Source organism: Pieris brassicae, chromosome 2 (genome assembly GCF_905147105.1).
Source record: "Pieris brassicae chromosome 2, ilPieBrab1.1, whole genome shotgun sequence".
NCBI classification, from domain to species: Eukaryota; Metazoa; Arthropoda; class Insecta; order Lepidoptera; family Pieridae; genus Pieris; species Pieris brassicae.
In genome coordinates this window covers 7,051,235-7,078,271 of record NC_059666.1, presented here as the reverse complement: position 1 = coordinate 7,078,271, position 27,037 = coordinate 7,051,235, and the positions used below count along the sequence as shown (strand labels likewise).

Sequence of the window (27,037 nt, the reverse complement as noted above, 5' to 3'; positions counted from 1 at the left end):
AAAATCATACTTAACATGCCACAAATCAATACACAAGTTGCGGCAATAATGCCGAGACAACAATATGTAAAATAAGTACAAAAGTATGGCTCATCTGATGGCTTGCTCGTTTTTCCAACCGCTAGCTTCATATCCGGAGCCTCCGTCATATTGAACACTCGTTTATCGGGCCTCAGATGGGGCCCCAATTTCTAATGTCAGTGGTATAATAAGATGGCCTCCAATAATATATTGTTTTCTATTAAATAGGTAGCAGTAGCAGTTGGACTATATAACTTTTTTAAATATTGGGAAATCAATTTACAGACTCCCACTCCGGGGCAACTTCTTAAAGTGACGTGCCCTGGACCCAACAAAATGGAACATCCCCATTTGCCCACTCTGTACGAGTGGTAGGGTAACAATTTCCATTAAACGCTCACCAAGAGCGACTGCTCTGCTGCGCTACTGAGAGGCCAACTTCCGAGTTGCCCGATCCAGTAAGAAGCTCACAAAGACGTGTGTGTTCACCATGCTCCAGGATCGTCAGGGCCACCAATGCTAGCGATTAACATTCTTTTCTTTGCTTTATAAACTGCAATGTTATCAATTGTCAAAATATCACTGTCAAGTCAAGCAAGCAAGCTAAGGAGCAAGCAACAACATAATTGGGCCTCAAGGTCGCTCAGTCCAGCCCTTGCTGTGCTTGTTGTCTTTATCTAAAGACTACGGACTATAGAGTCTTGACAGAGGGGTGCGTTCGCGAAAATGTACAGTTAAAACGTAAAAAGGGAGCGAATGTGAGTTTAATGAAAGCGACGCCGGCCTCGCCGTGTTTCAGGACATGCATGATTTATTGAACATTTTCATATACTTTTGGTTTACACTTTAGTATGGGCTGTGGCGTCTTCGAAGGATTATTTAATGGAGTGATAAACTATTGTAAGGCCTGATATTGATATTAAAAAACAATAGAGTTTCTGATGATTGTTTTATTGATAGATAGTATAATGTGATTGAAGATTGTAGATATACATTTGAGGGTGATCTAAAATATTGGAACTCGGCCGATCGTCACATTTTTCGATTAACTTTTTGCTAATTGCATTTTTTTGTACATAGGTAAGTATATAGTATAGTCCTGAATTTTATAACTTTATGAATCAGTAGGTTATCAGTCTAACCTGTTATTGTTCTGTATGTACTCAGGACTTATTAATTTAGTACAAAATCACCGACCACCGAACCGTTCTTTGTGGTACAACGTTATAACAAAATTTGTAATATCAGCGCTACGGATATTAAAGAACTGCCGGCCAATATATAAGTTATTGGTCATTGTATTAGTCTTACAGAGAGAAGCTGATTATGTAATAAGCAAATCAAACCTACCTTATCCTAATCTTTAGTTTCCACACATATCTGAAATGCCAGTAACAGATAAAGTAGTTCCAAATATCTAACAAGACGTGGCCTTTCAAATCGCAAAATCCAGAAAAAGCTAAATGTTTTGAGACGCGGATGTTTTAGACAGCGAGTCGCCGTGATAGCCGAAAGGGTTGGGGCTAGGGCTGCCACAATTTTACTACAATACATTTTTAAATAAACTTATCTTTAGTGAAATAAGTGTATTATATATTTGACAGTTTATAGCATAATTCAATATATAAGAAGTATATATTATTAGGCCCTTAGCTAACCATAAGCGATATATAGCGCTATTGAAATATAACGAAAGTGCAACAGTGGTTTCCCTGTTATAGGCATAATTAATATAGATTGTTTATTCAATACGTTATATATTTTTTCCGTAATTTTTACCTGTGTTTTTTCCTTGCTAGTTTGTAATATTTATGTTCTAATTAAATTTATGTAATGAAACGTCATACTTTCATGTATTTTTAAGTATTCCTGTTATTATATAAATAAGCAAAAGTTACAAATTAAATAAAATACAATAATGGTACGATTTTGTACCAATAATTGTTACTACACGTCACCACATCTTTAAAAGTTTTATAAAATATTATTATTTCAAAATCATTCATTTTAACAAACATCTAATCTTTAGCATTCCTACAAGGGTTGATAAAAGAAAAATTAACGATAACATTCCCTTTAGGTGCCAACCCTGCACGTTCTAGAATATGTAATATCAGAAAGATTTTATTTATCTGTCGGCCAGTAGCGTATCTCTGATCGATGTGTACCGTCTGTGGCTTATCAGACCGCGTTGATTTGCTGATAACACTTGTGCTTTTGACAATTGACTTTTATATAAATACTCCGTGCTACTAGAGGGACGTGGAGTGAGCAATATACTAAACAATTTTTCCGTTACTCACAAGTTGGTATTCCCAAAAATGGGGTAATTTTAATTGACAGCGAGGAAGGGTTATTAAAAACACAAGAAATTGAATCGGTGTTTGAAAACTGGTTCCAGTAGAATTTACGACTGACTCAAGTTGATATTAATAATTTGGTTAACTAGAGTCAAGTGCTTTAAAAAATAAAATATATATATACCTGAGGACCAAATACAATTTCCTACCTTCCTTGTACTGTTTTACTATTTACTGTAATCATCATGAACAATGCCGTATGGCGGCCTCGAGGCAACAAAAGAGGAGGAGGAGGTGACCCAATCATTTTCCAAATAATATGGTCGACTTAATTCACTTGAATTTTCAGAAATATTTATTGTGGAACCAAGTATAGATTCTTTTATTATTACAGACTCTACTGTCCCCACAGTAGAAGCCTCTTCTTATATGGAAATGACAAACCTATGTAAGTATAGTCCAGGTTATCCTCTTAATCCGGAGCTGATCATGAATACTATCTATCTACTGTCAGAAAAATAATAGCTTACTGGAATAGTACTCGTTGTGGGTGTATATAAATAGTATGAAATATTTTTGATAAGGTACTGCCACCACCATGACGTCACAACAATACCAACAAGGTGGTAGACCTCACACGCGCTTAATTAAAAGGGCTGTCGATTTTGAAAAGGGATAAAAAGGGCGCAATTCACCCGATAAGTGTATCTTTTAATGAAGCTATGCAAATTGTGCGCCCACGCACGCGGCGCCTTTGAGACCGCGCGCTACTGAATTTTTAATGTAGATTAGGATTTATTTGTCCGGCGAAGTGTAGTTAGGGATTAATTACGGATAGTGGATGCATAGTCGGGTTTTTTCTGTCTTAAAAGTTAGTGCCTGCTTTTAAGATAGAACGCCTGGTTGACTAGCCTTTTAAAAAGTCTTTCTTCTTTTAGTCCTAGTTCATAATAATAATATTTATTAAGTAGTTTCACGAAAAACTTTTAAAAAAATCAATTGCGTTACAAGCTTTTTAGGTCTGGGCCTTAGATTTCTGAATCTGTTCTATGATCATTTGTCAATCTAATAGGGAAGTAGGTGATCAGCCTCCTGTGCCTGAGACACGCCGTCCATTTTTGGGTCAATAGAATGAAATGAAATGCTTTAATGCCATTACTTGAATACAAAGTTGTTTTTGATTTCTAAAAACAAAATACTAGTAAAATTTACTGTAGAACCGGGAGTGCCTGTTATTCTGGCAACACATTGCGTGCAATGCAAATGTCGGACCACCGGCGCACGCGCAGAAAAACATTAAGAGTTGCGTTAAAACTGAAATGTTTATTGGTGATTACTGCTATAATCGAACAGAGATACCGCGCATCACTACGGTGTATTTATAGGCGAATTCTTGATAGTAGTTAGACATTCGTTAAATGATATCGGAAATGTTAATGGGAATTACATTGTTTTTAATATTACATTAAAAACTAATTAGGTATAACAGTCATGTATATTTTAATTAGGCGGTTAATGGATGGAATAAAAGGGAGCGGGGAAGGATTGGAAAATGGAGGTGAGAGACATGTGGAACAATTTGGAGGACTTTCTAATATTGTTATTTTTTAATTTATATCATATACATTTTAATTATAATTTATTAAATATCATATTTATCATAATATCTGAGCATGTTCCTTAAATATATGTTGTATAGTTTTTTAACAGAATTTATAAGACAATAGAAACAATATGATTATAAGGAAGTGAATTATTTCTAAACCAATTCGAGGTCAAGGAAAGATGCCAATTCTTAAACGGTCGGTAACGCAGTTGCCTACTACCAAAGTGGCAACTTAACGTCAGTTACATAAAAAATAAGGAACACTAATTCTAAGGCCCGTCTAACTCAAAACTGGTCTCAAGGTGTCAAAGCATTTCTTCTGCATGAAGTTCGACATGTTTGACGGCGCTTAAGACTTGATTATGTCTTGAGATACGACTTACAATGTGGACCTAAGTCAAAGTTTAAAGATTTCTGAACGGATTTCTCCAAAATTTCTGTGTCTCATTATGGTTGCTACTTGAAGACGCCGCTCATAAACGGATGTAATACTTAATGGCTAAAACAACTTATATTGTTCGTATCATACAATAAAAGCGTATCAAAGAGCGCCCGAAGCTGTTCCAATAATTACTGATATATAATAAAGAAAACAAATAAAGTAGGTTCGTGCGCTCGGCCGAGCATGCTTTACGACCGGTAATAACAGCCGTCCACTGATTGAAACATTCTACGCTTGACATCTTGCGTCATTCCACAATTGACTATTGACTGGTAAATTGTGGTAAACATCGAATGTTAAGTAAGAAGACATATTTTTCCCTTAAATGCTTGATTTTGACATTCCACGGGCAAGTGTCGCGTATACTTTGAAAAATGTAACCTATAGAGGTACAAGTTAGGTAGGTGGTACTCCCTCAAAGGAAGGCAAGGCAGCCACTTAAATCGGTGTTCATGGACTGCGACGACTCCTACCCCCTATATACTATAACCTGAACCTCCTTAGGTATGAATCCTTTTAAATATTGATGATTTCCGCAACAAATTCCATCCATAGCTTTTGAATTTGTACCTAACAGACAGATAGACACGGCGGAGGAGTTTAACACACTTTCGCTGACTTTAGTTATCATATATTTTTATTTTACAATATTATACTCTTAGTAACCTACGACTAAACAATCGTACACCCAATCGTCCTATCGGTAAACCAAGGTAGCTCTAAGCAAGCTTTGGAAAAAAATAACTATTGAGAAAAAAATATTATAACTTAATAATGAAATGGTAATCGCGCTCCTTCAAATCCCGTGACTCATCTTAAATATGAATGCCTAAACAAAATTCGTGGCGATATCTAACAGACCATTCGATTAACGCGTTTATTGATTATACACAAACGGAACATCGCATCTAAAATCATTCAGAAACAAATCCATTCGAAACTCCGGGTCAAGATTCAATCGGAAGTTGAGGAGGAATTGATCTTTTGTTGAAGAATTGGAATTAATCGAGGATACGTAGACCTCTGCCCATTGTACCATTGTGAACGAACTCATTATACCAAGTATTTTTGATTGCTTTCATTCAAACTCCTATTTGTCCTGTTTGTCAAAATATTGACACTTAAATTATAAAAACACCTCACCGTTGATTTGTTAATAATTCTTGATAATACATGGAATTTATTATAGTCACATTTAAGTTTAAATTGTTGAAAACCAACGCGGAGGCTTGAAATTTAACAATTGATACATTTTATTATGCAACCAGTACGAAGGGACATTATGCTGAAACTTCTTTGAAAATATTTACCCAATTAGGTATGAGACATTCCAAAATATTATTATTCAACCGAGACCTTCGCGTCGCATGCGTTAACCTTTACAATGGTAATCAATAAAACATTAAAAATTTCTTAACATAGTTATTACAGAGTTTATTTTGATAGTTAATAATGCATTTTATTAGTTAGTTGTCCTAATGAAGTATATCTCCTGCAAAGAGATAATATAGCATAGCATCAACGATTCTTGTCGAATGTCATCTTGACAGTACAACACGCGTTTTACATTAGCTATTTTAGGAGGACACCGGTGATAAAGCCTTACAAGACCTAGAGGCATTGGCTAATGGACAATATCGACATCAACAAGATACCGTACCGAGCTGTCAGTAACTCCATCAAAATAGCTTGATTCCAAATTGCAAGGCTTATTTGTAAATATTTATAGAGTTACACTAAACTGTGAGTAATAATTCATTTTCGCAATTTATTTATTTGAACAAGTATGTAGTCTGTGTCTGTCATTTTTTTCTATGGGTAAAATTTTAACTCAAGATAGAACTAGACATTAACTTCCGTTTGTAAGTTGTTCCAATATCCAAACATACTTCAATTTTTCGTCTCGTAATGTATCAGCAATATATGCCGTCATTATATAAAATGTGTAATAATTTGATAAAAATGCGTCAATACAAAGAAATTCTAAAGGGTATATAGAATTCTTCTTCATCTTCAGGTGCCACTTAATTACTACAGATAGAAAACAACAACCTTAACAAATTGAATTGTCGGGTATCTTAAAAGCGGTAGTCTTAAAATCTCCTTAGCGGATTGGTGCCAATACGTTACTCACTCCCGTACGTTTCGCAACCACGACTTCTTCCTTCTGATAGCTCGCCTCTTGCCTTGAATTTCATCATTATAAGATGCTAACAGTCCGCGTAAACTTTCAGGTCATTCCAATTCGTTGAAAGACTGTTTCATTCGTCACTACACGTGTACACAGTAAACCACATCTCAAAAGCTTCGAGGACTATTGTTTGTCTTCTTTAATAGTTCATGCCTCTTAACCATATTGCTCTACTGGCCAGATGTAACAGAGAACTTGAACCCTCAATTTGATACTAATGTGGAGACATCATTGCACTTTTTTTAGTATATGAGAAAGAGCCTGGTCCATTTCGATTCGTGATTAAATTTCTTGATCGGAATCCCATGTTTCATTTGAACATGCCCCAATACGTATTCATAGAATTTTCACGCCACACGATCCTTGTAAGCAAGTCGAAGTCGTTGAGTCAAAAATATTCATACATGTCATACTAAGCCTAATAAATCACACACAATTTAGCATCAAACGAGCACAAGACGAGACGCGATCAAACCGCCTTTACGACCGTACCAAGAATCAGACGAACCGTTGTCGCATAAATCAATTCCATCATACACAAAGACAATCAACGATTTACCATCATAACTCGTACACAACAATATGGCCCTTAATTTGCAAACGATAGCGGATGTTTTGCCTTGAGTAAAGTTATATAGGTGCATGTTTCAAATTGTTTAGTTGTAATAGCAGTTTTATTCGGCGGTAAATCAAAGACCATGGTACAAATAGACCGGAATGCCTGATAGCTAAGGATGGAGTTTATTAATCACTAGCCCTCTTGAAGTTCGTTTTGTTTATGTATATGATTTTTAGTAGCTACATACCAACATATGGAACATTTGGCTATGCTACCCTATAGTTTTGTTTTCCGGAATAAAAACTATTTTTTTTTAGGGTTTTCCGTGAAACTCTTCTCCCCTCCTCCTTTATTAAAGGAATATATTTAAAAAAATACTCGAAATGGACCAGTTGAATACGAGATGTTCGCTTATTTTTTTAATCATTGAGAACATATTGAAAGCCATTTGTATGCAAAATTGAAATTTTATATTTTTTTTAATATGAAGAGCGTTACACTCTTTATTAAACCCACGTACACACTCTTTATAGTTCCACATTTGAAGACCTTGGTCTCACATTTGGTACCTGTTTCATCGGTACGTTTTAAACCATATTTGTCCTTGTTTTAAATTTAACATATCCACACAAATGGTCCTAAACGCAACCACAAACAACGGCATGACTATCGCATTCAAATTTTTCTAATCACTAAACTATAATATTCTTCTAGGGGTACTACCACTTTATATTGATCTTGGCAAAAGATCTCTTAAAGAGGTACTCGTCTGTTATAAAAAAAAACAATATCACAAAACAGATACTAAAATCTTATAGGGTTATACTAGTTAATATATAAGGTATACTGTAATATAATGGTTATACTAAGAAAACTTTTTAAACGGATTGAAGCTATGGTGGTCACCGTGACCACGCACGCTGTAAAGTACGCGAAAGGTCGGAAAAAAATTAAAATTTAAAATTATGTAAATAATTATAAGTTTTTAATAATAATACATAGCTTCAAGCCGTTTCGCCGTGTTTTCTGAATGTGTAAAAGCTATGTTAACAAAAGACAATACTATGGTTATACTAATGTTTAAAATAAAAATAATATCAAAATAATTACCTCATAAGACTTACGTTGTCTCTGATATTAATCCATGTTTGCACCATATAACTGAAACAATAAAAAAAAAATCATAAAACGTAAAGGCTTTTAAAATTTTCACTTCTAATCCAATTCATCTTCGTTATACGAAATACCTTTTTTTGTCAACCATTTTGAAATATCAGTTTCCTAAAACAATACAATTTTTAACCGCCATTAGGTTATTCCAGTTAAAAATGTTCTGTAAATTAAGATCAGAATCAAATGACAAGTTGTTTTAGTACAAACTAACAAATATATAGTCTATATGTTCGTTATTTCACACAAGTCATTTATGCGTCAAAAGTAAAAGTTGTATCAATCCGTATAAAGATATACGAGTAATCGATTAATTCGCATATTGGCGCCACGAAGACTTATAAATAAGACCAACATAAATTAAACCCCCCTTTACAGTTAACTTCAAGAGAACACAGATCACAGTGATTGGTCGACGTTTAAGGCATTTATTGCGGTCATAAACTGTATTTAATGGACGCCAAAAATCAGGTTAAATCTTACGGTTTCTGAAAACATCTCAATCTTTCGCACAAAATTAATGAGTGTATCGTTTTTAATGTTTTAATAATAAAAGTAAACATTAGGTACAACAAAAACTATTCTCTAGATACATCTTTTAGCTGTATAATCTTATTTAATGCAGAAAGTTATTGGATATACTTTTTTATGTTACAGGAGGCAAACGCGCAGGCGACTCATCTAATGTTAAGCTCAAGTTCACCACCGCGCGCTGCCGGCCTTTTAAGAATTGGTAGGCTCAAAATCAAAATCAAAAGTTTTATTTCAAATAAATTATTATATATTTAAAACAAATAATTTCTTGAAGGACCATAAGTCGAATTGGTTACAATAGTGGTGGTGCGCGGCAAAAATTGCCTACAATAACGCTCAGTTGTGGAACGACGGACGTCGACAAATTGTATAAGAATCTAAAAAATGCTTCACGATAATCAATTGTACGGAGCGCAAGATTCATTGGTGATATTCCTTATAAGAATTTTATGATTTGCCTTTTGCTTAAATTATTTACTAAAAAAATTCATTTAGTTAATTTACATCGGAACTCATGATGGGTCGAGATATGTATGGTAAATCTATGAGCGTCAGATCGTCAGACAAATGGGCATTGTGTCGCCTATATATATAATTCTTTAATAAAGTATATTTATATATATATATATTTTATTAAAGAATTGTACAAGACGAGGGGTGTATGATAGGGGAGCGTGCCTACGGGACAGCCATAAAAATCCAGCGACTGCACCTGGACACCTAGTTGGTTAGGTTAGGTTCTAACCTATTAGATGCTGGCTTTCAAGATATATATTTTCACTGCAAACTAAATGTGAAAAAATAACAAAAAAATCAATGGCGCTACAACCTTTTCAAGTCGGCATCAAATTTCTGTATCTGTTTCATCATCATTTGTTAAACTAATAGACAAGTAGGTGATCAGCCTTCTGTGCCTGACGCACGCCGTCGACTTTTTTGGGTCTAAGACAATCCGGTTTCCTAACGATGTTTTCCTTCACCGATTGAGCTAATGTTAAATGCGCACATAGAAAGAAAATCCATTGGTGCACAGCCGGAGATCGAACCTACGACCTCAGGGATGAAAGTCGCACGCTGAAGCCAGTAGGCCAACACTGCTGCAAACTAAATGTACTCCCATTAAAATACCCCAAAGCAATTTCCTGGTCATTTCATCGGAATTTTTATTCCAAAAGTCTGATTGATTAAATGTCCCAATAAAAGCAAATATATGTACATAACAGCACAATTTCTCAAGTGAAGTCGTAAAATGTGCAGTTATTTAAATCATAAATATTTCTTGTCGCGCGCCTGGATAAATCATTTCACTGTAAATAGGGTATGTGATGTAATTGTTAGGGTGACCACGATTAGAACGTAATTCGGACAAATTTTAATGCTATATACGAAATAATAAGCGTCGTACCAATATAAAATATTGATATACAATTTTACAAACTATGTATGTTGTATATGCAGTGGTGGGCAACTGGATTTGGCGTGCGACTATCATCTCTCAGGTCGTACGTTCAATCCCAACTGTTCACCAATTAAACACCTTTCAAAGTGAAAATTCGCTCGAACGGTGAAGTAAAACATAGTAAGAAAGCCGGCTTGCCTTAGACCCAACAAGTTTACGGCGTATCAGCCTTGCCTATTGGATCACCTTCTTGCCTATTAGGTTGACAAATGATCATAAAACAAATACAGAAATCCGTGGCCCAAATCTAAAGAAGGTTGTAGCGCCACTGATTTATTTTATATGGTCACCCTATTTGTATAAAGATCTTTGCCGCCCGCGGAGCACGCACGACGTATGTATTTACTAATGATAATTGTTTTATTAATTACATCTTATGTTTTGATCATCTTTATGAATTATAAACAAAAGAATAAATTTTAATTCAAATACAAAAATTCTTGTTATTCCATTTTTTTTTTCAAGACATGACAAGAAACAAAATACGCATAACTGTAAGTGCATTTTGTATTCTTATATTTAGTTTTGATTCTGATCTATCTTTGTCCTTCTTCTTCTCTATATCTATCTCTTTCTTTGACTTTGTAAAGGATGTTACTTGTATCATTTATATGTATATGTAATATTATTGGATAATAACGGACCTGTCGTTGTCCTGTCTTAACTATGAATATTGATTTGAAACTGGTATAATTAACTAAATATACTTTATGATATACAACGTTCATGGTTTGTTTTTCTGGCGCGTACATAAATAGTTTTGATGGTATTCCGACATGGAAACAGGCGACATATAACTGACCATGTGAAAAACATGGATTTCCAAGATTAATGCCATAAACAATTAGCGAATGTAATTATTTTTTATGTATTATATCAATATAATAACCCCGATCGAAGCATTGTTTTAAACAATATTTAATTTTCTTACGTCCTCCTTGACGATATTTGCAGCACGCATTCTGTGAAGGTTACATCAAACGCTATAAGGTAACATGAAAATAGTTTGAATTGTAAAAGCGCTACGCACTAAAAAAAATTGCTATCGTAACAAAAGTCTGACAAACACAATAAAAAAGGATTAGCGAAATCAGTCCAGCCGTTCACGCGTGATTCCGTGACCAAGGGAAATATGGATTCATTTTTACATAAATAGATTGTTTGAATGTATTAAAACAAATATTTAAACTGTTTAAACGAATGGTTGTATCATGTTCGCTATTTTACATAAAAATAATTAATCTACCACAAAACAGCTGCGTAGGACAGCTTATTTATAAAATTAAAAGTAAGACATCTAAGCTGACACGGGGACTGGTTCTGTTGTGACCGCTATGACGTTTGCACTATCTGATAACACTGACAACTTAATCATTATCATTAATAAAGACTCCTAATGCGTATAATAAAGGAAAAAAATAGATTATAGACTTGCTTAGACTGACAAATATTACTCGGCATAGGCACTTTTTACCGTCTCTTTTAATCGCGTCGTAAAGGCAGTTTCACTAAAAGAGACAAATTCTTTAGTTATGAATGTTTAGAATGGAATGAATTCCATTCTTGTAACTAAATAATTTGGAAAATTGGGACATGTATCTCTCTCGTATACATAATATTAAGTTTTTCGAGTAAAAAATATATAATTTTGCAATGAGAAATAAAGTTCTTTAAACATAATTACAAAATTATTAACGTGCTAAATTTTACACTTCGAGAAATGACTTATGTCAAAATATTCTTTAGTATCACACACTACAGTTGACTATTAGATATTTCTTACGATCAAATTTCAGGTGAAGCCTAAAATACTGCGTTCGCGTAGAACATTTGTCCAATCAAATGAGGATTATGTGTACAATCTGCGCACGCACTTTAAGACTTGCCGCCGCGCCAGCCTAAAAGCTATTGAAGGATTTGTGGAAGACTACTGTCAAACTATTAATTGGTCTATACTAAAAGTAAGATAAATTATGCAAATTGATACATGTATTCTTTAAATATTAAGACTTTTTAGTCATATATTTATTCGTCGGGTTAAGTTGGTGCACCAAGCACAAAGAACGAGGGCTCATCAAACATTAGTTTCGCACGAAAAGGTCACAATGAAATCGAATCAAACGCTTATCAAATCACGAGCTCTCAAGATTATCTAAAAACAATCGGTCGAACAATGGCGCAGACTTGAGGTAAATCTACGATTCCTTTCTATTTAATTAGAAATAGTCGTGAAATCGGCGCTCACAAAAGACGAATTTGTTGTTGATTATTAGATAGTTCAACAAAGAGTTTTCGTATCAAATCACACAATTAGAAATGATCGCTTGTATTGCCTGTCGGTCGCTTTGTCGGCGCATGTCATGGATGGAGCGTTCTGCTTGGATCTGACTGCTGTGAAATTTTATTACAGTATTTTATAATCGATGATTTTCTATCACGATTTACACGTCCTTTTACGTTATGTATATATTAAATGACCACTTTATATATAGTTAATGTAAATGTATTTTGGTCAAAACTTGCGTTTAGAGTAGGTACGCTTTAGTAGCACCGATGAATGATTTTGATAAATATACCAATTACTAAGTACAATAGCCCTAATAATAATAGTATAATGTTGGAATGGAAATAGAACGTTAAAAAAAGTACTAAATATTGTGTCGTAGCAATGACGTTACGTCAGATGCCACTGTCATTATATATAACAGAGCACATAATTACGCATATATCAACGTCAAAGTCAAATCAGTTTAAACCCTACGCTTGGTGGTTAGCCAAAATTACTATATCTATAATGAAACGACTATTCGATAGTCGAATTTCATACTGATTCAAGTAATTTTTACTATTGAGCTCTCTGCTTTGACACATAATGACAATGGCAGCTGACAGTTACGACATTGCTCCGACATACGACAGAGAAGACCAGAAAGGGACATAACTAACGAATAAATAACAAAATAAAAGGTTTATTCTATATAATTAAATAAAATATCAAAAATATTAAATGCATCAGGTTTTTTCTCATTTTCTCTTCGTCTTTATAGTCCACATCAATTGGACAAAGTGGAAGACACCCTCACTGTTTGTCAGATGGATCGGACAGCCAGTGACGAGTCAAAGGATCGGAGTGACGGATGCGGCGTGACTGACCGCCGATAACATCGCAATTGTATCATTATCTTTGTTTTATTTAATGTCTGAAATACATGTACAAATGGTTTACGGGACAGCAAGTATATTACAAAAAAAACGCTACGCAATAAGTGTCCATGCGTGGAGGTATCGCTTAACATCAGCTAAACCTCCTGACCTGGTTGCGCGGTTCTTAGAATATGTTTGGAGTGGAAATGGACTTTCTCATGTCCGCTTCCAACTGCTTGCTAGTTGAAGGAATGTTTTAAGCATAATAAAGGCGTGTGTCACCTACATGCTAAATAATGAAACAGACCCTGCTCTGTATCGGTGTGATTTCATAATAGCTATTGACACAATACCAGTAAAGATTAGTTTTACTTTCAGTATGTTTTGATTTTCCAAAAAATAACAAAAAAATATATATACCGTATTTTAAGTACTCGCTTTGGCATTATGAATTATATATACAATTGTTCAGCGTCCTTAAAAAAATTGGAGTCGTATATTTTGTCAAAGCATATTTGGACCTAGAAACCACACTAGAAGCTTACTCCATTAAAAGAACTCGAATTATACGCTATAAAGTCAGGCCCAGTAACGTGTATAATGGGAATTAAATATTTAACACCAAAATAAGTACAATTACAAGACCTCGACAAAGTGAGGAGAGCTCTCATCACGATGACTTGCTGTTTGTGCGGCCCTGTTGAACGCTACTATAACCATTTTTTGGCCTTATTACAGATTTTCACTACAAAATTATATTAATTCCATTTAAAATAATCATGAGGGCTTATTAGTTAACAGCACAATCGAATTATTTACATTGACTTTAAATGTTAAATGGCTATAGTTTTAAGAAATTAGAGTTTATTTGGCGTTGATTTCTAGGATACATTTATAAACGATTTTTATTCAAATTTATTTAGAAATATCTGTGTTTTTTAAAAAGCATGGTCACTGATGTAACGGCTAAGTGACGGTGATCGACAAAAAGGAATGAAGTGCAATTTTATTAACACAAGCTCCGAAAACCATTCAGCCTCATAACAAATGATGTTGTTTGGAATCTGGGAAATAGATGATGTTAGTCGAATGGTAGACAGCTGGGTCGTCCATAAGCTGAGCGATTGCATGACCTGAGCGAGAGCGAGATTAAAATACGATATCAACAGCATGAATACAAGTAAAATTTAAGTATCCGTCTGTTTTACGTTTAGGTACGTATGTGGAACGAGCTTCACGCATATTTCCGAACCAGTTTAACTTATTTCAAAAAAAGTGCGGCAACGCCCGCGAGCTTTCAGTGCAATGTGAGTGTCTATGCGGTATTAACATCAGGTGGGCTGTCCGTTTTCCCAGTCAAAAAAATCTGATATACTTAAACAAGTATAGTACTAGAATGTTAATAGAGTAAGTCCTATGCAGACTCAACTTGCAGAAACAATTATTAAAAGTTGTAAGAAGATTAAGTCTACAATTAGCCTTTTCCATAAGCAATTCATTACTATTCCTTCTAGTATTTAATCATAATTTACAAAGCTTTGTAAACATCGGTACTACTTTGAGAAATAAGATCTATTATCTATTACAAAATGTTATATATAATCGCTAGAGCTAAGCAGTTTCCAACGCTTCCGCTAAAACCATTATCGATCCTTAAGACGACTTTGATCCATTTTTGATCCATTTCGCGTATCTATTGACGACCGTGACTACAGCAGATTGCTCGATGATTTTGGTGATTTTTCCCCATCGCTGGCTTTCAGGTGTGAACTTTTGTGTGAAGACCCTTTGAATAGGTTTTTTGCTGAGATTCTACGGTACAATTGCTGGATAAGTCGAGATCTATTTGTTTACTTAGACCAAAATAGATCGTCATAAAACTACTAATCATGTTCGTTTGTAATTTAAAGAAGAATGTGATGAGTCACGAAACTTCAGATGAGACCTTTGCGTAACGAGAATATATAACTGTTAATATTACTTAAATCGACTATATGTCCTGCAGATTAAACTTGGATCATGTTCGGTTTAATACGAGAAAAATATTTATTTTAGTATAATTTCATAAATACAAAAGAACTTGATATTTGTTTGATATTTGTTTGATATCCCATGGAGAAATTTGAGTGTTACCCACAAATGTTAGAGAGAACTCGGGGTCGCTACAGAAACAGTAATTAACAATAATGTGATGATGAAAGACAATGTTTGTCTTTAGTTTCGTCAGTAATCTCTATAAAGATGTCCCATTTAGAGACAACGTATATTTATTTATTAAGGTATGTCCAGATTAAATAAACAAAGACAAAGCTACTTTTAATTCCTGCCAAATCATGTCCGCCCATCATTACAAGGGCATAAGTTCATACGAGAACTTTACGACGCAAAATCTGGAAAAATTAAGATTTTGCGATGACTTTCCTAAGCTAATAATTTAATTTAGTTCAAACTTTTATCTATAACCATTAAATGGGCTACCAAAAATTAATGTAAATAAAAATCTACATAATTTAATATTTAAATCATCAACGAATATTATATTACTTATTAATAACTATGTGTGGTCCATAAACATCAAATTAAATGCTTTTATATGTAGCGACACGATTTCGAAATTCATCTTTGTATAGTTTTACATCAATGTTGACAAATGTCAATATTCTTTATTAAACATTTTGGAAGTATCTCCTGTTCCGTGGACAAAGTTAAGGAATTATTCAGACCCTAAAATTGCAAATGGAAGATGTGTATCATCAACATGAATTTTAGCAATACCGTCTCTTTAAAGAGAGAGAACCCTTTGAATTAAAAAGACTTAATTAAATCTATGAGAGCAGTGCTGAGTGGCGACAGCGTAGGACTCACATCCCTGAGGTCGTAGGTTCGATCTCCGGCTAATGGATTTTCTTTAAATTCACGCGTTTAACATTCACTCGAACGGTGAAGGAGAACATCGTGAGGAAATTGGCTTACTTTAGACCCAAATAGTCGACGGCGTATCAAGCACAGAAGGCTGATCTCCCACTCGCCTATTAGATTGACAAATGATCATTAAATAGATATGGAAATCTGAGGCCCAGTCCTGAAAAGTAGCTTGCCGTAATAAAGTAGCCTTTAGCCTTAAATATAGCCAAATCCGGAGAATATTATGCACTTTACAGTTAATGTTTTCACTGTAAAAGTTCTTAGTGTAAATTTAAGATTCGTTCCGTACAACAAAATTTCATAGCGGATATTAATTTAAAAGTATAAGTTTAATATTTACGAAAATGCGATCGTAAATGCGTTATTAAAACCGATGGAGTTTTATTGCTAAAGGATAAACGAATCAAAAGCGAGCAATATTTATTGACATTTACCCCGTACGCATTTTATCTGACAATGTATTTTACTCGAGTTTCACATCATAAAAGTTAGATGTAAAAAATGTCCGTCAACATCTTAAGTCGATCCGATCGGTACATAATGAGGGCGATAAAAATTAATGAACAGTCGTAAAATGTGAAATTCATGTTCCGATGTCATTGGTGGATCGGTTGTTTGACGATCCGATGTTAATATTAACATCGGTCCTATTAAAGAAAGGTTTAGTTAAAATAAATGCTAAATGTTAGGATTTATCTTAGTTCGATAATGATAAGTTAATCGTTTTGGGACTTTGTGTAGCACTTTTTAGATATACGGGTATACATTTAGCTTTTAAACATTGGCAATAACAATAAATATGGGTGTTTAATGATGTTCAGACTTACGACTTATCTTAGTAACGTATCCATTAAAATATCTCTAATAGTGGATTAATTATGTATCTTAAGAAGCTGGCTCATTTACATTACAAAACGTTACATTTGTGTTACAAAATAATATTTAGGCCTCGACTCTATGGTATAGTGTAGCCCTTAATAACATATCTGTATCCTCCGGACTGGTGTCTTATTTCAGTGACATAAAGGTCTAGTTTTCATGCCTTAAGATCATGAAATGAGGGGGTTAAGTCAAAGCGTTCAAAAGTGTTCAATTCAAATAATATAAAATATATATAAAGAAAAATCTTACAGCATTGAAAGGCCGATTCTTTAGAAAAAATATTTCGTGTATTGTTATTGAAACCTGGCGAAATATCATTGCGATAATTTAAATGCTGTTTGCGGGATATAATTAAGTAAATGCTAAGAAATAATTGCGAAAGCGTATAATTAGTAGGAACGTGTAACATCCTATCGTTAAACGGCGCCTACGTCACTGTTAAACCTGTTAATATTGTAGATATGTGTTAATAAAACAGAAAGGTTAGATTGCCTTTGGAAGTACACATTATGGATACGACATCTGGTATATAGTTTTTAATTTTTTTTTAAATATTTAACATATAACTACGTAATATGTTATTGTTGTTGCGCAGTGTTTCAGCGACTCTCCTTCGTCGTAGGTTCGATCCCCAACCCGGATTTACTAAAAAAATCTGCTATTAAAATACAAATATTCACGAAATAGACAAAGAAATGTAGTTGGCGCGCTATTGGGTTATATTGGAAGTATGAGATGGGATATACATTCATTTTTGTTTCATTGGTAATTTTCTCAGCAATGTATTGAATTTTTGTATGCACAAACGTAAAATGTAGGACCTTACAATAATTTCTTTACCATACAAGACAATGTTAGTTGCACATTAAAATTTTCAGCCCGGGCGAACGCATGACTTAGAATCAAGTTGCTCAACCAGTATACTGACACTGCTGGTATAAAAGCATTTAAATAAACTTGATTTATAAGATATATCACGAGATATACAGGAGTCGCTAACATGACGATTAATGCATTAGGAGCGTATAATTTATGACAATACTTTACGAGATAGCGGGAAAGTGCGCGATTAGTTCGACTTGCAATGATTTGCGGCCAGTTTCCTTTTCTGCATGATAGATGGCGTGGAAGATCGTGAATATTTTTTAATTAAATAGTATATTAATCGTATCTGTAAATGTTTTTGTTCTTATAGTTAAGTGTCTTGCGTAACCATGGTAACCGTTGCATATACCTACTTGGTTCCAAAATTGAGCTTTTTTGACGATTGTTTCGTGTTCATTACGACTGGCGGAAAACCTGTCGTTATTTTTTAAACTGTATATTTACACTTGGTTACCTTAAACATATATGTAAAAAAACAGTTTACATTAATTATTAGGAAACAAACCTAGCAAGTGATTACATTCAGACAACTCTTGCTCGGAAAAATAAAAGATAAATACATACCCACGGTCAAGTACAAGACTAAAATATTAATTATTACTAAGGTATTTCTGAACCAATTCAACTAAGGGTCTTAAAAAGCCGGCAACGCACTTGCAAGCATTCTGACAATAGTGTCCATGGGCGGCGGTATCACTTAACATCAGGTGAGCACGTTTACCCCTGTGACATTAATAAAACGAAAAAACAGTAAAATTCTGTTTTTTTCTGTTCTGTGTAATCCATTATAGTTAAAATCGCCTAACAAGTGATTATATTAACATAGGTGTAATAAAAGAATTTACACGTCATGGTATCGTTTATTCGTTAACTTGAATCTGTGTATATAAAATGTACGATCACGTAACATGTCCATTGCCAGGTTTACTTCATTCGCGTTAAACTAGATTAAAATGTGCATCCTTACTATGCAAATACATTTATGACTGATCAGAAATCAAGTTTCTAGAACATTCTACTTTATAATTTTTTTATTTAAGTCAAGTTTATTTCAATTAGGCTTATTAAAAGGAATTTTTGGAATTCACAATTACAAGATAAAAATATTTAAAGAAAATTACTCCACAAGGAACATTATTTTTATGAACAATTGAATGTTCATAAAAATGAGCAAGAAAGTCCATACTTCCTATTTATTTTAGTGTTTATTTATTTTGTTGTTATAAAAAACAAAATTTGTAAGGTTTATGTATATATAAGAATGTGTCAATAATATATTTTCTTAATGCTGGAAGGTAATTAATATTTTTACATATGCGGGTAGATTGTTAGACTTTTGAACTTTGAATTCTCTTAATATGTGCGGTATAAGCAAACATCGTAAGGAAACCGGCATATCTGAAACCCAAAAATTAATGACGTGTGTCCGAAAATAGTCTGATCACCTACTTGCCTATAAAAATCATCAAAGAAATGGCAATCTAAGGCCGAGGCCCATATAGGGTTGTATCGCCCATGGATATATTATTATTAAAACCTAAACCGTCTTCATAACTTTATTAAGTAGATCATCATATCAATAATGCTTTTATTCGCAGAACTTAATCATTAAAACTAAAAAATAAAATTGTCGATTAAAACTTAGTGTTCCAAATTTAAAATCGCCTAAGCTCCTGTCACAATGTCAACTGTCAAAAGATCACGTCCTAATCACATTTAAAAGTCATCGCACCGTGACCTTGCCTTGCTCAAACAGGACAGCACAAACAGCGAAAAACAAATGAAGCCGATTAAATATTTATCCGCCTAATTATCGTACGTGACTAATTATGACTTGTTTTTTAAACAATTTTCACCCAAGGAGGCTTCTTCATTTAAACTACATCTTAACTACGTAAGCGAATGTCGTGTTTGGCAGATTAAATGAATTAAAATCGTATGTATTCGTAATCTTTTGTTAATGAAGGTTAAACAATTATCAAATATTTCTACTACCACTTCTCAAATCAAGGGCGTAGAACAGACTCCGCCACTCCCTCTAATCGCCAAGTAATTAGTTTTACATGCCTTATGAGTTGTACTAAGATTTATAATGGAGGCGAATTCTCAAACCCATCAAATTAACTTAGTACGTAATTTTTAGGACCGACATAAGTATTTCAGCTCTCTTGCTTTGTGCCAATTTATTCTAAAATATGTTTAATATAGGCGAAATGCGAACCGATAAATTATTAAACGATTATTTATTTATTTATAAATATTTTCATACATTAACTTTTTAATTTATTTCTCAATAGCATTTATAATAAGACGATTCCAAGAAATTGTTGCGATTTGAATAACAAATGTCAAGAATGCAATAATTGCACTTGTACGTATGCAATATAAGGCAATTTATCTAACCGTCTTGAACACAATTATTCAGTGAATAATGATAATTTAGAAACTATTCAAATTCCTTATAAAAATTAATTAAGGTCACAGGTTGGAATATTGTATATGCTATATATATTATAGCCTTGAACGCATGGGCCAATTGAAGTGAAGGAAGCATATCGAAGCCAGCCCAGGTACCACTGGGATTGCAGAGCCAGTATGAGTAACAAATTAGCGGTGTGACATAGCTATCGTAATAGAAAAGTAACTATATATATTTCTATGGAAGACTTCAAAGCACTGCATCTCATACATATTAAATAATTGAAACTATAAAAGTCGATTCACTTTCGTGAATCAATTTTTAATAGGAATTTACTTAATCAGTGTATCTAACATAAAAGCTCAAAACTCAAAATAAATTTATAGGTAAACAAGTACACTTATGAACGTCAATAGAAAATATGTTAAATTAATTCTAAATTTACATTTACTACCAGTTCGCAGGTCAAGGCCGTAGAGCGGGCAAGAAGAACTGGCAAGTAACTCTCCGCCACTCTTTTCAATCGCCAAGATTTGAGTCATACAAATTGTTTGAACTGGAGCAAATCAATCCCAAGGATTAGGGTCATTTAAATATTCGTCAAGTTTATAAAAAAAGCTTTACTGATTAATTATTAAACGAGAGCTTTGAATTTATTCAGTGATAATTCTTTAATTGCGCTTGGGAGTTTGTTGTAAAAACAAATACAATTTCCATATAAGGAAAGGTGTATCTTCTGGTGCCTGGTCAGTCCTAACCTGACCTTACCACTGTAGCAAGCATTGGAAAAGCCGAGTTTATTTAAAAATATTTTATTAACTTATACATGAATTTTATGTAAACAAAGATTAACCAAATGTTTCATCGTAGTTAGTTGGAAGTTCAAATAATCATTATGACAAGCAAAATTGAACTGATGAAAATTAAATTTATATTTTGCCGTAATAAAACGTTAGCGTAAACAAAGATCGTATCCAATCGATCTACATCACAGTTTGATTGACGCACAGACAGACAGCCCGCTTCATTCGATATAATTACACTGCATATTTTATTGCATAACAGGAAATCATGCAATATTTTACCTTGGACCATTGCGATAGAGCTTAAAATAATTTAATTGATTGTAATTATTGTCATAAAACAATAATTGCGGATATAAATCTTTTTTTAACGTCAAGGAGCGTGGCTTAAGGCTAACGATTTATTATGGAACCTTCCAGACTATCTCATTTGACACCCTTTGTTCATAGGCAAAGTTAGACAAACTATTGAGTTAGTCGCTTTATAGGTCTTTGTCTTACTCAAGCCATTGCGCCAAAATACTGTCAAACATAATAAAATCGTATGTAATATTGTTACATAACTGTACCAATGTACAACAAGCATCTGAGCTGAATGAAAGGGCGACTCCTTACACAGATCTCCTGCGTTGTAATGCATCACTGGAATTTCTACATTTCTACACGAGGTGCCTTGGCGGGAGTGTTTATACCAAAAGTTTCGACAACAATTATAAATATCTTATCTGTTCTAATTATGATGACATTTGCATGCCTTTGCAAATAAATAATGCAATTAATTAATAGTCTAAAACAATTGGTTTAACAATGAATTTAGACTCAAAATATATGTATCTTTCTGTTGGTTTACGCAGTTAATACACATTATTGTTATGAAATTATTTACAAAACTCCTAAATTACACCAACCGTGATAAGACAGTGGAATGAACGTATCTTACCATCGCCTTAGATCAATCAGTTCTTAAAAAAAACCGAATTAAATTGTCATAGTCTCTTATAACATCCAATGGTAAAATGCATAGTTTTAATCTCAGGAAAACCCATTTCGAATTGAGATGAATGCGCTACAAATAATATTACAGCTATTATTACGTTGAAAAAATAGATAATACTAACAATGCTGCACCAAAAAATTTATTTGGAAAAACTATGTAACTATTATAGGGTATTACATCAGACTAACAAATAGTATATCATTTACTATATTCTGAAACCATATTGAAACCTACACTAGATTAATTACGAAGAATATTACTTGTAGCGTAGTTTAATCATAATAGCTGTTCGGGCATCAATCAATAAATTCGGCCTTCGTGGCGCTTGATTGATTGATTGACAGTTGACGGGCGAGCCGGTATTAAGCGACGCCTAAATAAACAATAATAGATGAAACCCACCATTTTGAAAACGTGGAATTGACCTGGGTAAAAGCGACTTCTGACAAGGATCGTGCGTTAGAACCCCAAACGTACCACTGGAATTATTTTGTATAACAGTTGCTCGTATGGTGAAGGAAAACTTCGTCAGGCGAAGCTGTAAGGCCCAAGTCGACGAAGTGCGTCCAGCAGTTGGCAGATTCCCAGAGGCAAATTATTAGTTTGATTATTGAAGTGAAGAAATGATCTGGTATTTTGATGACATTATAAAATACTGCACGACTCTCATCCCTGAGGTTTAATTCCCGGCCAATGATGATGACCTTCGTTTAACGTACGTATTTAACATGTAATGGAACAGTGATGGAAAATATCGTGAGGAAACAGGCTTGCCTTAGGCCCAAAAATTTGGTGTGTGTCAGGCACAGGAAGCTGATCACTACTTCTATTAGATTGACAAATGATCATAAAACAGATACAGGTTTCTGAGAACTAGTTCCAAAAATTGCCAATTTTTTATTTATTCGAGTACTTTAGATGCAATTTTTTGTCTTAACTATGGATGGGTGGGCCCCATCTGTACTCATCATCTTCAGTCTTGACTGAATATAGAAGATGTGTTATAATAATGATGTTACTTTATGTTCTAACCACGAGTTTCTTTTAACCGAAGCACTTAATACTTTGTAGTAATAGTAGATATTTATTTTTTCTATATGATTTCCGAGTTTGTTATTGGTGTACAATAAATACTAAATAGACGTTCCCATTAAATATCATGGAAATTAAAATTTATAGACTAGCGAAAAATAATAAAACAACGAAAAAGGGCAACAATTTTAATTCTCATCGGAAGCGGTCGGGACTAAATCAATATGATATGACAGTTACGGTCAATTTATGGCTCCCGGTTAATTACAATCGGTGGGGAGGCTTTTGGGGAATGGGTGCAGAGCTGGGGGGTAGGAGCCTAATGACTTGTAAAGATGCTGCTTAAGTAACAGACGGATTTAGGTATCATAAACCATTTATTTTTAGGAAAATGCTACGAATGATGTGTTACAAAGGTGGCCGCTATGACATGACCTTGACCACCTCATGACGCGTCAGCAGAACACCTGCACATATGACAATTGACGTAGAAGGCTTAATACAGTCTATGGACTTTAAAGAAAAACTTTTCTTTCTATTAAACTCTGTGTAGGGTTACAAAGGGTTATTCTTGGGTAAATGTTTATATGGATTAAGTATTACAAAATAAAACAAATCAGTGGTTAGTACCAGACCTAAAAACGATAGTTCGTTTTTAGGTCTGGGCCTTGGATTTCTGAATATGTGTCACATTTGTCAATCTAGTTGGCAAGTAGGTGATCAGCCTCCTGTGCCAGTCACACACCTTCGACTTTTTGGGTGTAAGGCAAGCCGGTTTCCTCACGATGTTTTCCTCCAACAGTCGAACGAATGTTAGATGCGCACATAAAAAGATAGTTCTTTGGTGATCGAACTTACGACCTCAGGGATAAAAGTCGCACGCTGAATCCAATAGACCGACACTGCAATTATATAATAATAAAGTTTTGTATAATGATTTCAATTTATTATATTGTTTGTTTATACCACGCTATGTTTTTACTAATAAGGTATAAAATATATATGTAAAGGTATAGGTACTAATAAAAAGGGCGTTTTTTTTTAAGATTAGTAATTAATTAGAAATAGATTTAAACGAATATTTTAAGTGTTCCTAATTTCAGTTTGGAATTAAAAAATACCAACAACTAAATTGTAGAGATTTTAGAACTTAAAATACAGCCGATAGTTTAACAATAAGCTACAATAGGAGATAATTTTGGCAGCGCTATACTCAATATAAAATAAATTAAAAAGTAAATAGCAATTCTCAAACACGTTGAAAACTAACAGAGAAATATACAGCACTTAAATGTAAACTATTACTGAAAATATTTACACGAACCACAAATAAAATAAACGGATGCAAATCACGAAACAGACATGTCTTCAATAATTAAGAGCCCAATCACCCACGTCCCATATAAATCTGCGCCCGCGCAACCTATGGGTGCGAACGACGCGCTGTCAAAACATGCACTATCCATTCGCGCGAGTGATACAACACAAACACTTGAACAGATCAAAGTAGAGTATGGCTTGCGTTGTATCGTGCTTATATTTTGTGATTATGATACGAATCGGGTGACCAGGCTTTGGAGATTGGCAGATTTTCATTGGTGTTTAAATTCTCATATGGCACCGATATCAAATTCTCGTATGGCAGCGAACACACATTTCGTAGAGTCTTTTAACAACATTCACGTAAGTGGTAATGGTTCTTCTTAATGGCCCCGTTAATGGGATACACAACCTTTGTACGACTTTCAGTTTCTTCGAAGTCTTATTATTAATTTAAAATTATGAATACAGTATTTAACCTAAAGAAAAGAGACCCTTCAATAGGCCGCATCTTACATCACACCAGGTGTGCACAAAGGTCTGGCCAGTTCTGTATAAAAAGAAACAAAAAGATCCGAATCAGCGATATTAAAATTATCCAACTTTAATATAATTAAATTACTACACTTACTTATTTTAAATTAACAGATTTTTTTTATTACGGGGCAGGAGCCTCACCTGATGCTAAGTGATATCGCCAAGGACAATCTCCAAGAATTGCCCTTTTCTTGAGTCTAAATAGAATTATTAAAAATTATTCAATATTCCCAAAAAATCCGACATCATGGCCACTCTACAATCGTTGTTTAATCGTATAGCACACATTGATGTCGTCCACGATACTTTATTGCACTTTTGATCGAATTATACCTTCCTCTGTTTACTCGATACGTTTTTGATCTGATTGTAATTATGTGCTACGCGATCCAAGCAATTCGTTCGATATAAATCGATTATTTTAATAATCGTGAATAATATCGAATTGACGTATTTATAGTTCACTTGCGTAACGGAGATTGTTTGAGATGTTTATTTTAATGGCCAAAGCTTTTATAAGAAGCTAGCTGCCCTACTAAACTTCGTTTCAGCTTAGTATGATTTTTAGAACCTACATACTAACATTTGAAACATATTGCTATACAAAGACTGTCTTTTTAGGTATTTCTGTGCAATTTTTCTCTCCATAACAACCCTCAGAGTTCAAAGAATAAGAAGAAGAAGCTTAGCTAAATTTACAGTTTCCGAATCATTTTTGTTTATTTAGAGATTGTATTGTAGAGTCGTTTTATATGAATATAATGGCATTTTTTCCAGTAGAAACATACAAATCTTATCTTTGATTTCTGTTTTATATTTATAAAACACAAAAATCGAAGAATACATGGGTGTGTAACATACCTCGAGGGCACTCTAAATAATGTATTTAGAAAATTTAATTAAAAACGAGCTTTGATGTTACATTAATAAAATTTATTGAACCATATTTGTACGTTTGTATAGATTTGCATCAATTGTATGTATAATGTAACGAAGTTACAATAAGCTACAGTTATACGATAACATTCTCATTTTAAAATTCAATTTCCAGCCGTGCAAAGCCAGGCCTCTAGTGCAATACATATTACATATATTTGTATATGTATATCTATCTGTTTCACGATTTGTCAATCTAATAAGGAAGTAGGTGATCAGCGTCATGTGCCTGACACACGCTATCGGGTTTTTCGGTCTAAGGCAAGCCGGTTTCCTCACGATATTTCCTTCCAAACGAACGTTAAATGCGCACATAGAAAGTCCATTGGTGCACAGCCGGGGACCGAACCTACGACTTTAGTAACGAGAGTCGCACGCTGAAGCCAACACAGCTGTACAGAGAGCAATGACTATGTTACAATTCGAAAAATACTAGTATTATTAATGCCACAAAAACCCTAACCTTCATAACAACGGCCGGAAACGACAGAACCCAAAAATGAACAAAACGAAAACTAGTTTACGTGTAACGATAAAAATTCTTGCCTCTTACTGCATAAATCTCGTTGTGTCAATTAAGTCAGCCTAATATCGTATTTATGTAAATCTCTGACGAATCGAACAGACTGACCGGGTTGACCCATACATTAAGATAAATACCATACAAAATGTCATACAACAGGCTGTAGATCATGGCTTATCTTAACATTGTAGTATCTATGAGATCACACTGAATTCTGGAGCAATGACTACGCGAATTCTTGGATAAAAACCGAGGCTTTATTCTGGACAAGAGTGGACAAGAGTAACTGATCCAAAATAAATAAGCTTTTAACGAAACGGTACCGATGTTGTTAGGGCTTCAAGTTAGGGCT

General features: G+C 34.0%; 1 protein-coding gene across 2 annotated transcripts in view; it reads right to left on the bottom strand.

Moving 5' to 3' along the window:
• The window catches only part of LOC123720270 (protein tiptop-like), a 197,120-nt gene that overhangs the window by 164,947 nt on the left and 5,136 nt on the right, over nucleotides 1-27,037 (bottom strand). The window contains exon 2 of one of the 2 annotated variants that reach the window (XM_045676812.1): nucleotides 8,230-8,280. The gene's annotated coding sequence lies outside the window, so the exon portion shown is untranslated. The remainder of the gene's footprint in view (nucleotides 1-8,229; nucleotides 8,281-27,037) is intronic. The other variant, XM_045676813.1, reaches the window with a different exon arrangement.